Source organism: Taudactylus pleione, unplaced genomic scaffold, assembly GCF_031769625.1.
Source record: "Taudactylus pleione unplaced genomic scaffold, aTauple2 ptg000302l, whole genome shotgun sequence".
NCBI classification, from domain to species: domain Eukaryota; kingdom Metazoa; phylum Chordata; class Amphibia; order Anura; family Myobatrachidae; genus Taudactylus; species Taudactylus pleione.
The window spans coordinates 4,585,546-4,597,927 of NW_028284703.1; the positions used below are offsets into that span (position 1 = coordinate 4,585,546).

General features: G+C 40.7%; 1 protein-coding gene across 4 annotated transcripts in view; it reads left to right on the top strand.

Moving 5' to 3' along the window:
* PCDH7 (protocadherin 7) overlaps positions 1–12,382 on the top strand; it is a 797,933-nt gene that overhangs the window by 322,748 nt on the left and 462,803 nt on the right. The gene's annotated exons all lie outside the window — the stretch shown is intronic.

The window sequence follows — 12,382 nt, forward strand, 5'->3', positions numbered from 1 at the left end:
GTGCCTAACCATAACCCACCTTCCCCTAACCTAACCCTCCCGGGGGGGTGCCTCACCCTAAGTCCCCCCTGGGAGCCCCTAACCTAACCTTTCCCCTGCAGCTGTCCGCGCCAGTCGCCTGGCTTACCTTCGATCGGTATGCCGGGCTTTGGGCTCCCAGCATAGGTAATATGACAGGCGTCGGGATTTTGATGCCTGTCATTAGACCCCTGCCGGGATTAGACGGTCGGGAAGCTGGCGGTCGGCATTTAGACCGTCGGCTTCCTGACTGCATCCCGATTATTTTGATAAATGCAGTTGACAAAACAATTCTTTTGGTGTATATGTACCAAACAACGAGAGCCAGATATCATACAATTTGGCCACCTATGTGTTTGACCAACTTGGATTTCAATTCTAATGATAGACTCTGCAAGGTGTGGCCAGATTGCCATATGTGGCCAGTTAAGGGTGGATGTGAGTCATTATTAGCTTCAATTCCAACTGATTCTTAGTTCAGTAAGTATGATGGTAATGGTAATCTCAGATATATGCAACAACACAGCTCTCTGTGGCCTAGAGAACACAGAGGGAATTGGTGACGATTCCATGAACAGGTAGGTTCTTCATGATTTTAGATGTTGGGGAGAAAAGCTGTTTTAATAGAAAACTGTATAGCTAGAATTTACCTTCAACTGGTATGAGCAGATGCACTGTGCAGTCAGTGGTACTACATTCCAACAGCAGAAAGACTATGCAAGACCCTTGCATTCATATCAGTAATTATAGATGAATTACCTTTACAATCATTACTTTTGCTTATTGCAGCTTTGTAATCGGCCATGTTAAAAGAGTTGGTCATCCAAACAAAGTTTAAGTTTAATATTAAAAATCCTTCATCCAAGTATCATTACAGTCCCCAATGCCTGTTTAAAGTAATGCCAATAAACTCATGCCAAGTTAATTCTCCTGCCTCCAATGGCTAGAAACTATTGAAAGCCAAAGCTTCCTACACATTGTGGCTTATCCACATCTCCCAACTGTCCTTATTTGTAGTGGGACAGTCATGGTTTTGGTGAGACATTACTGTTTTTTTCCATCTCTTTGTGGGAAAGTTGGGAGGTATGTATAGTTCACTGCACATGGTAATGATGGATGTTTGGAGGGGGATAGCTAAGGGACAGCCCAGGGAAAGGCATGTCCCCGGGTTGTGTAGTCATGCCTCCATCATGACGTGAGTCATGGATCTGGATTGTTGCAATGTATGAATTATTGTGAATTAAGAGCACTGATTGGTGATGGGGGCTTGCAATTTCTAAACAGTAAGGGTCTCTGATTTTGTATGTGAAGGGTTAAATAGTTAACTGTATGTTATGTTGTAAGGATATAGTAACAAAATAGGTTCATCTACAATAATTTTTTCACCAACAATTTTCATCTTAAAATTGTATTGTGCTATTTTACATTTTGCCAGTTAGATTAAGAATTATGTATCAGTTTTGAAGCACTCATGCATCATTAAGCAAATTCATTTATTTTCCCAGTTTATTCAATAATAAAATAATTGAAAGTAGTGGCTAAAAATCAATACATGGTTACCAACTGCTTTACAGATTAAGGCATAAATTCATCAAAGTCTTGGTAGTTCTCACCTAAAGATTTTTAGTGTCAGGAGTCTGACCTGCTTGTGGCAAATAGGTGGATAAATTACTTAATTAGCAGCTTTAACCAGATTGCTGAATATATTAGATTTTGTGCTCATTCTAACAAATACACAGACTCCACAAGCATTTACAGTCTCTATCAATTATATACAATTCAGGGAGCTAAAGTTGTTAATTCTCCTTTTATAATCTGCATGAATTTCTGCTTAATTTTGCATGGAGGCATCACATAATAAATAATGTTGGGTTCCACCATGGTATAGTCATATTAATGAGCACATGTATATGTATAGTCATGAAATACTGTTGCAAATTAAATAGGATAATAATAATGATAGTGATCTATTGTGTGAATTTTGTGTCAGTTGTATTAGGCTTAGTTTATGTATTTATTATCTTCTATGATATAACTATACCATATTAATAGTAACTATTTCATACATAGAAGATAACTGGAAAAAAAAGAATTATTAAAATGATTTTATATATACATTATATTTGATTGTATTTTAATTCTTGCTCATCATTTTAACCACGTTGCTTCAGCCCATTCCTGAAGGACTCTATTTTTTTTACATTTATAAGAATGTACTAGAATCTAGACCAGGGGTCTTCAAACTTGGCCCTCCAGCTGCTGTGGAACTACACATCCCAGCATGCACTGCCACCTTTTTGATATAACAGCATGCTAAAACTATGTGCAGTGCATGCTGGGATGTGTAGTTCCACAGCATCTGGAGGGCCAAGTTTGAAGACCCCTGATCTAGACAATGCCTTTCTTGGTTCCTTACTTGGTTTCTTTCAAGTTATTCTATTGAGCAGTTTTAAGCCAACATGTGCCTAAAATAAACAATTGGGTCGTTGGGGAAATGTTGGGTAAAGGAAATGTTCAAGCTGCTGCTGTATATAAAATTGGAGGTGCTGTAGGTCAAGTGACCCATCAGCAATAGTCTACTTTTCTGGTAATTAAATTCAGTAACTAATACTACACTACCATATGCACAACAGAAGAATTTTAATGAAAATGCTCTAAAGGGAAAAATGAGGAAATATGTACAGAAATTCTAGATCAGCTACTCTATGTCTGCTTTTCATTCTCACTATAGGATAAGGAATGAATTCAATAAGTCTTTTATATATATATATATATATATATATATATATATAAAAATATATTTTATGTTGGTATTATTTTAACTCTTATGGCCTTTACAAACAAGCCTGTAGGCAAGTGTGTATTATGCCCGAGGGGCCCATGTGCAGCTGGCACCCTCCTCTGAGGCAACATATGCGCACAAGAGAGCAAAAGCTCTGGCCAGAATCTATGCTTTTACTGCATGGTGCCATTTTTCTGAAGATGTTACTTGGAAGATGGCTCTGCAGAGGAGGAGGCACCTGCTTGCTGGCACAAGGTAAGTATAATATTGGTGCAGGGTGTGCGTGTGGGGCCCCCTTTGCACAGAGCATCAATTTAAGTGTGACCATTACAGGAAATGCATAGCAACTCATAACATGGAGGATTAACAAACAAAATTCTGGAAGAGAGTTCATTATGACTCTACAGAGAAACTATAGCAGTGACAACTTAAGAACAGCGCCACCAACTGTCCCTCCTATATAGCTTCTCAAGCAATACTCTAGCTGTTGTCACACTCCAACAGGTATAAAACTATAGCATCATTACAGGATTTCATGTACCTTGCAGTCCATTCAATCATTTTAAGAAAATATAATTAACACTAGTTATAACAAGCCATAAATTGCATATATATATATATATATATATATATATATATATTTGTTATAAATGTAGTAACATTTTCAGTAATGCTATAAATCTGTTTTTTTTCTATTCCTTTCTAATAAATCAACTCATTGTTAGGCAGCAGTTATTTTTATTCAGCGCCTGCATCGTCCAAAATGTAATTAATTATAGTTGTATCTTCCAGAGATTTCATTTTTCATTCACCCTTGCATTTCTCTGACAATGCAAAACATTTTTTCAAATAATTAGAAATATGATTTGTATTTTGAAAGACCTACTTTATTAGCATGGAAACTTTACTTGAACAATGTCAGATGTCACCAATTAATTTAGTTTGCTGTTACAGATATATCCTTTGTCCAATAGTTTAGTGTGTGCATGCAATAAACCTGGGAGATTTAAAAACTGTGAATTATTCTTTTACTAAGCCAGATTGGACCTTTTTTTAAGGTTTGCTCATTTTATATGGCAGCAGAAAGGTTAAAATATAATTACATTCAAAAAGTTTCAGTTGTAGTTGGAATATCATAAGTTGCCCTTGATCTTAGTAGTCAGCACACCTGGAGTCTGGCATTCTCAAGGTTTTACAGGGTCTCTAACATCTTATACATGGTGAGGCTCTGATGGCAGTGATGGCTGGCAGTGTGTTGTTTTTGAACAATGTGTCTGAGTCCGTGTCTGCGTTGGGGCCTGCAGTTGTTACCCCTGCTAAAGGGATGTAGTTATTAGAACGCCGGACGAGATGCCGCCGGTCTAAATGACGACAGTTCAAGACTGACACGGGACATAAGATAGGCATCAAAATACCTACGCCTATCTTATCACCTATCAATTTAAACACGCTTGGGATAGGCATAAGAATATCCTTAAGAGAGACGTAAGGAGCAAATAGGGTTGAAGTTGCCTAAAGGATACATGAAAAGGGGCAGACTAGATGGGCCAAGTGGTTATTATCTGCTGTTAAATTCTATTTTATGTTTCTATCTTAATCCTGACACCGGAATCCTGGCAGACGCCATCCTGAACGAGGTAAGTCTGGGGCGTCTTGTGAGTTAGACATGGGGGGGTTAGGCTTAGGCACCCCTGGGGGGGACATAAGGTTAGGCACCCCCCGGGGAGGGTTAGGCTAGGGAAAGGGGGGGGTTAGGTTTAGGTGCCACTGGAGGGAGGTTAGGGTTAGGCACCCCCTCAGGATGGATAAGTTTAGGGTGTGGGAAGGGGGGGGCTAGGTTTATTAGGTTTAGGCACCACCGGGGGGACTTCGGACTAGGCACCACCCCGGGAGTTTCAGGATTAAGTGCCACCAAAGGAGGGTTGACGGGGGAGAGGGGAGAGTTAGGATACTTTCCAGCCGGCGTCGGGATCTCCTCCTGTCGGGTTTCCACATTCGGGATTTGAACAGCTGCTGGTATTTCAATCTCATTCCCTGCTACAAACTACTAACTTCTACTAAATGTACTTTTTAAGCCTCCCCTTCATGAGATCTCAAATGTTGGAGTTGCAGTGTGCCAAGGTGGGGAGCATGGTGTCACAAATCCACAAATCACATGAACACCACCCTTACTGCAAAATGCGGCACATTGCACCTTCATGCAGCGGGGGACAGGCTGCATTACGTGATTTCCCATGGACTCCGTCATCACGCCTCCATTCCACTCACTTCATTGGGGAAGTGGGTGGGATCATTGATTGTGGACTACACTGTGCCCCTGACATTCTGGGAGAGTAGCCAACTGTTCCTCATAATGCACTGCATATTCAGTAACACCTTACCTCAGGGTTCAGCAAAGCACTTTATGTATTGTATTCTTTCAGTAACGTACGTCTACCATGAGATGCTATTTGTAGGGACCCATCCCTGAATATTCTATCATGTTTTTCCTCATGTGCTACTGTATGTGCAAATGATATTTGTCAGCCTGCAATCTTTGGAGGAGGGGAAAGGCACTGATTTTCCTTATAGGCTGAGCATAGAGGGAAGAAGTTATACATTTATAATGCCAGTGTTCTGAAGCAGCTTTATGTTTTAGCCATGTTTAGGAACATAAGCCTCTGGAAACGTTTTCTGTGTGTACAAACCCTTCTCACATTCCTTGTTACTGCCTTGCAAAACTCCATACGGGAAAAATATATTGTAGGTACAGTGTATTTGTTATCTGTGTCTATATCCATAAATATTTCTCACTCTATGTACATATAATTGCTGATGCATTGTTATCATTATTTATGCCTGATTACTATACCTAGGACGAGTAGCTTTCATCTAACATTTTTTTATATCTTTTATCTATCAGCATATTATGTATGTATACAATTTTGCTTTCCTGTCAATCATATATTTTACCATTTAAATCCTGAAAACCTGAGACAGATCTCAGAAGGCCTAAATTTCCCAGCTAATGATCTGTGTCAAATGTAAGACAGCAACTGGCTCCTGGCATCTGACGCAGCCACATATTGTACATTGAAAAACTGCTGCAGTGTGCAGCATGGTAATGAGTTTAATTACTGTAGCCTTGAATTTGATACCTGCTCCTCATTACATGCACAAGGCGTCGCACATAAAAAGCCTGCACATTTTCTAACCTGCACTGATGGCTAAAGGCATACAGGCTACCTTTCAGTTATATTGTTACCTCCTCATATTCAGAATCATAACTTTTGTGACAACTCAATCAATACTTATACTTACTGTAATACTTCATATAGAAATACATACGTGTGCATATATATATATATATATATATACATAATAGAGGTGTGCGCAGACCCCCGTGTTTTGGTTTTGGATCTGGATCTCCGCTGGTTTTGGATCTGGATTGGTTTTGCCAAAACCTCACCTCCTTGTTTTGTTTTCGTGTTTTGGTTTTGGATCTGGATTTTTTCATAAAAAATTAAAAAAAACAGATAAAATCACATGAAATGGGCCTTTTTTTGTTCCTACAGTATTAATAACCTCAATAACATCTATTTCCACTCGTTTCCAGTCAATTTTGACCACCTCACAGCTCACAGTATTGATATGTTCATCTTGTTTAGGCCCAAAATTTGCACCAAGATAGCTGGCTGACTAAGCTAAGCTGCAGCAGTGGATGGCACAAACACATGGCAGTTCAACTTCAAACATGGCACATCAGGAAGCACTTTTATTATTCAAGAGAGGACTGAGGGAGTTGGAGTATGTATGTAGTTGAAGGTAGGGCAGGGACAGGAAGGATTGATTGGTAGTAAATTGAAATTAATTTTTTGATTCAAAAGAAAATTTATGAGGGAGAAGGGGAGGGGAGGAGGCATTTACAAAAAATGTGATACAGTACATTTCCATCAGTCCTTGCCACAGAAGAATCCTTGAGCATGGCTGCTGCAGCTGGGAGTTGAGTTTCTCATCCCAGATGGGGACCAGGAAGAGTGCTTTCCAACAAAAAATAAACAATTGACTTAAATAATGCTTTGCAAATCTTCTATAAAGATATTTCCCAACCTGTATAGGGACATGAAAAAAACATAGTTAGTGGCCTTCAAACTGGCGTTGTTCCCACTATCCACTTAACCATATGAAATATGTGAACAAGCGGAATAGAGCAGCAAATGCAACATTTCAGACTTAAGGTTTAAGTCTTACGTTGTGTCTTTCTTGGGAATTCTTTCTTGAGCGCCATGCCTGCTTGCTGGGAGTGTAGTTTTTTCATCCCAGAAGGGGACCAGGAAGCGTGCTTTCCAAAAATAAATAAACAATTGACTTAAATAATCCTTTGCAAGCCTTCTGTTCTGTAACATAATTTCTAAACCTGTACAGGGACATTAAAAAAAACAGAGTTAGTTAGTGGCATTCAAAATTGCCATTGTTCCCACTGTCCACTTCTTAGATATGTGAATATGTTAGAAATTAATGTAGAAGGCCAAAAATTGGGTGGACCACACATGGCTGATTGATCAACCATGGCGACTGGATTAGTGTCATAAGGAAGAGGAGGCTGAGAAGTCACAGTGCTCTCTAATTTGAGGAGTAATGTATGCAGGATATGATACAGGGAATGGGTAGTGTATTGGAGTATATGGTCAAATGGGTATACAATCGGGAAACCGGCTGCCTTAACACCGACAGCCGGCTTCCCGACTGTCATATCCCGGCGAGGGTGAAATGCCGGGTGTCTATATCCAGACGCCTGTTATTTCCCCGACACCAGGAGACAGGCGCCCGGCATCACGATCGAAGGGATGCCGGGCGCCGCAAGCGGACTGCCGCTGGGGGTGAGGGTTAGGTTTAGGGCATCCAGGGGGGACTTAGGGTTAGGCACCCCCCGGGAGGGTTAGGGTTAGGCTAGGGGGAGGGAGGGTTAGGGTTAGGCACCCCTGGGGGGGACTTAGGGTTAGGCACTTGGGGGGGGATTAGGGTTAGGCACTTGGGGGGGAGGTTAGGGATAGGCACCCCTAAGGAGGGTTAGAGTTAGGGGGTTAGGTTAGTTTACACTTACCTTAGCAACAATCAGGATTTCCAGCGCTGTCGGGCTTCCGCTGCCGGAAACTCTGCTTTTGTCGGCCAGGTGCTGCCGGTAATCGAACTGTACCGATTCCGGTAAAATGAACATAGAAAAAATGGGTGGGATAAGATAGTGAACAATGGGCCTGATTCAGAGCCGGATGCTATTTGCGGTCGTTCGTTCTGAAAAAAGGGCTGGCTATTCAAATGAACCTTTCGCTCTTTGCGGTCTGTTCACGCCTCTATGTCTGAACGAGCAAACAAAACTTGCAGTCATTTCCGCTCGCATCCTACGTCATGTCCACTATTTATTAGATTAATGGAGTACATTGACCAGTGTATGAACTGCTCGCTATTCTTGTGGTTGGTTTTTCCTACCGCAATCATGCGAGCAGTTCTGACTAACCCAGTGACGTGGTCAATGACGCTGCTGTATTAATTATGCACACCCATAAAACGCCCGTTTTGACCTTTAAGCACGCCTGCGTTCTGATCTCCACTCCCCGTTTTCAAGCACCTTCCCCTGTTACCACCCACATACGCCTCCTCCTGTCACTCAAAATAGCAGGCATTCGCTATTTAGTGAACAAACGATTTTCGGCCACACTGACTGGTTCGCTCATGCGTATTACGATCCGTACGCATGCGCAGTTGGGCTAACATCGCTCGGAACGAACGAGCGGCCGCTTACGAGCGGCTCTGAATCAGGCCCTATGTCCTTTAAATATAGGAAAAAATTAAATAATATATAGTGCAGATGGAATGTCCTGGAGGGATTGCGTTCTGTAGCGGCAGCTTCCCATGCCCTCCGGTCCAACAATTTACCCTTCTTCTTGCTGTCGATGTTAATCCTTGTGTGAAAGGTTCTTTCAGGTACACAGTCTCCCCGCCTCCGTTGGAGTGTGTGCCAAGTTACAGACTCTCTATTGGTCCCGTTGATTCACCAGACGCATCTAGACCACCGGAACCACGATCACAGTTGATCACGTGGTCGCCGGCTATCGATCGCCATGGCCAGCTGTTCTACCCACTGGATGGTGGGGAGACTAGGTCCGTACGGAGGCAGTTATGGTGTGTGCCGTGTGCACACTTCCTGGATACTCTAGTTTGCCTTTCGCTTCCTGAATTGAGTGAATCCTTGTGGGAACTCGGGGAACAGCTATTCTTGTTAGTGCTTACTCCGGTAAGTGTTCCTATGTCAGCGTGTGTTCCAAAGATGGATTGAATGTTGTCCAACACGTTGCAGCCTTTCGGCCTTCCTCAGGGACATGTGTGTATAAGGTGTATATAAAACATAATTGATTATGTGTTTATATTTGGGTCCCATTCCCAAGATATTTCATTATAATATGCAAATATTCCAAAATACGGAATATTCCGATATCCAAAATACCCCTGGTCTCAAGCATTTTGGATATGGGAGACTCAATCTGTAGTACGAAATACCTTATGTTGTGATTTACAGTGTTAGAAATATTGGGACAGTACGAACTTTGCATATTTATATTTTTGTCACCAGTTTATATTTGTGCCATGTCCAATTTCCAAAGAGATAAATTGCAAATGAAAGTCTCAGAAGCTGGTGAAGCATCTGATTTGCAAAGCCTTGCAAAAGATAGCAATCACCCTCTGCAATACTAAATAATACCTTATTTACTATAAACAGCACTCAAGGAATTCTTGAATGCTACTCAAGTAATTATCTTTTTCCATATAATTATATTTCGTGTTTAGTGTTATAGAAAGCATCTATCATCCATTTGGAAGAAAAACGTTTGGATTACATATTTTAGGTTTTATCCATCAACAGTGATGCCAAGCAGAGAATGATATCAAATGGTGATATTTTCGATTTTACCATCGTTAGTAAAAAAAATATTGTAATTCTCCAACACGATCAAAAATGTATTTCCTGATCCAGCCTTGCATATTTGACCAAGTGGATTATTTACTAAAATTGCACAAAGGTGGAAGTCTATACTGAAACCACAGACAATCAGATATCTGCTTTGATTTTCTGCTTTGATTTTCTATGGAAACACTAATAATAGTGTTTAAGTGCTATCAATTACACCAGAACATTAATTACGATTTAACTGCAGTATTAAACATTTTCGAAAATACAAGTAGCTTTATAAAATATGTAATATTAAAAAATAATCAGAGATTGGAAGTTCTCCCCTTTGTACAGATTGAGAACACTTTGATTTGGAATTTAGCGCAATATTAGTTTTATAGCACGATAATTGTAGGCTGTAGTTTTTGCTTGTATGTAGTTTATTGCTACAGTATATATACTACAAGACTCTGCTAAAGCAAGGTATTTTCTAGTTTGCTGCAAGGGAGTAGATTTGCAGGCAGTAATATGATTTTCTTTCCATTAACATCTTAAATATGACCATGAAATTAAGTATTCTGAGTCTTCTAGTCCTAAAAATGGTAGAATGTAGCTTGACAGCTGATAAATGGGATAGAGAATTGGGGGCACTCGGCTATATTGGATGTATGTAAAATGGTTGCTGAGCATATGCTTAATGCTAATCTAGAAAAAGAAAAAGACAGGTGGCTTCAATGTGGTGGTTATACAAATAGAAATGTAGAGAAGTGGGCAATCTCAGGATGTTTGCGCCATTTTGTAACATTATTAATACTAATATTGTTACTTTGCAAACAGCACTATGGTCTTAAAGTACATACAATATATGCAAATGTCGATTGCATCTATTTAAGATACAAGATTCTGCATCTTATTTCACATTACTGATTTCACATATTGAGCAGGGGCGCTGAGAGATGGAGGAGCGGGTACTAATTACCAGGCCCGGGCTTGCTGGAGGGGCCCGGTGGGGGCCCGGGTCCTGCACCGCTCCCCCTCCCTCCTACGTCACAGCAGCCCAGCACATGCTGCTACGTGCTGGGCTGCACTGGGAGACTGCTCGCGGCTGCTAAAGCAGCAGCCAGAGCAGTCTACTATGCCTATGGGGGGAGCGATCACGCTGATCGCGCCCCCATTTGCTTTGCACTGGGCTGAGGAGCACACAGCTCCCCCCCTCCCCAGTGCACAGCACCGCACAAAAATGATTTTTTTCCCATTTTTTTCTAAGGGGCGTGGCCATGCCTCCCTCGATTAGGCCATGCCCCCTGTCACCTGGACCCGATGTGGCTGTCGGCAGCCCTGATATTGAGGAGTGGGTAAATTAAATGCACCTAAGTATGTTGATCACCTTTACGAGACATTTGTTATTATAAACCAGTGTTGGCTAACCTTGACACTCCAGCTGTTGTGGAACTATATATCCCAGCATGCCCTGCCACAGTTTTAGCATGCCCTAATAGCAAAACTGTAGCATAACAGCTGGAGTGTCAAGGTTAGCCAACACTGTTATAAGCCATCATCATGATGAACATTATAAGGAGATATTTTACCACTTAAGTGGCTGATATTTTTCCAAAAACTGCTTGTGTTTTTTTATTATAATGATTGAATTTGGTCAACAATATCTATTTAAAACTTATCCAACACAATTTTTTTTTTTGAAACACAAGATTGATATTGATTTTTTTATTATTTTAAATATCAACCGCCAATATATCGGATTATTGATCATTGGACCATCACAACATCGACAATCCTCCTCCTCTTTGAAGCTGCCGGAGCCCCATAACAACATTTTAAGGTTCAAGATAGGGATAGCTTTTTTCCACTTACCTTATGGTCAAAGAGCCAAAAAAAAGGCAAAGGACACTATAGCATCAGTGGTGGCAACTATATAAGACTCAGCAGGTAAGGGAGCCCGCATGTGACTCCTCAGGTGCCTGGCCCAGTAGCAGCTGTTACTTCTGCTACTGCTGTAGTTATACCCCTGCAGAATAGGGATCCAGAAAATGTCAATTTACTTACTGTTGACAATCCTAAATATTAGTAATGGGAAGCGTGTTTTTGTGGAAGTGAGGGACAGAAAGAGAAAGTACAATGATAGTTAAACACATTCTACTGCTCAGTAAGCAAAATAAGATACTGTAGATGTAATGCTAAATAACACATCTTGTATCTTTAACATATATAAAATTACACAAAAATAAAAAAAAGACACAAGTCAATTAAAAGGCAGTGCGACTAAGTTTTATCCTATCCTATAATCTATGAATGATTGAAAAGTGGTGAATCAGAACTCTACAAGTCCAAATGAAATCTAAGTGAGCTGCTGTGATTGCCTAAGTATATTGCAGCTCGGATCAGAGAGTCATCTCTGGAAAATAGCAGCCCTGACATCCTTATTATCAATAATAGGCGGCTTTGTGAGTTTATCCTGTTCCTGTTTTAGCTGAAGCCTGTATGTTGGATATTTTAAGTATCTTTCTTGCGTCATTTATTTCACTGTTGACTACTTGAGGTTGCAGTGTTGTTGGTTACTGTGTAATGAGCCTTGAGAGTGACACTTTCTAAGCCACTTTTCAATGCTACTATTTTTCAGAAAGCACACAGTTCCTTTT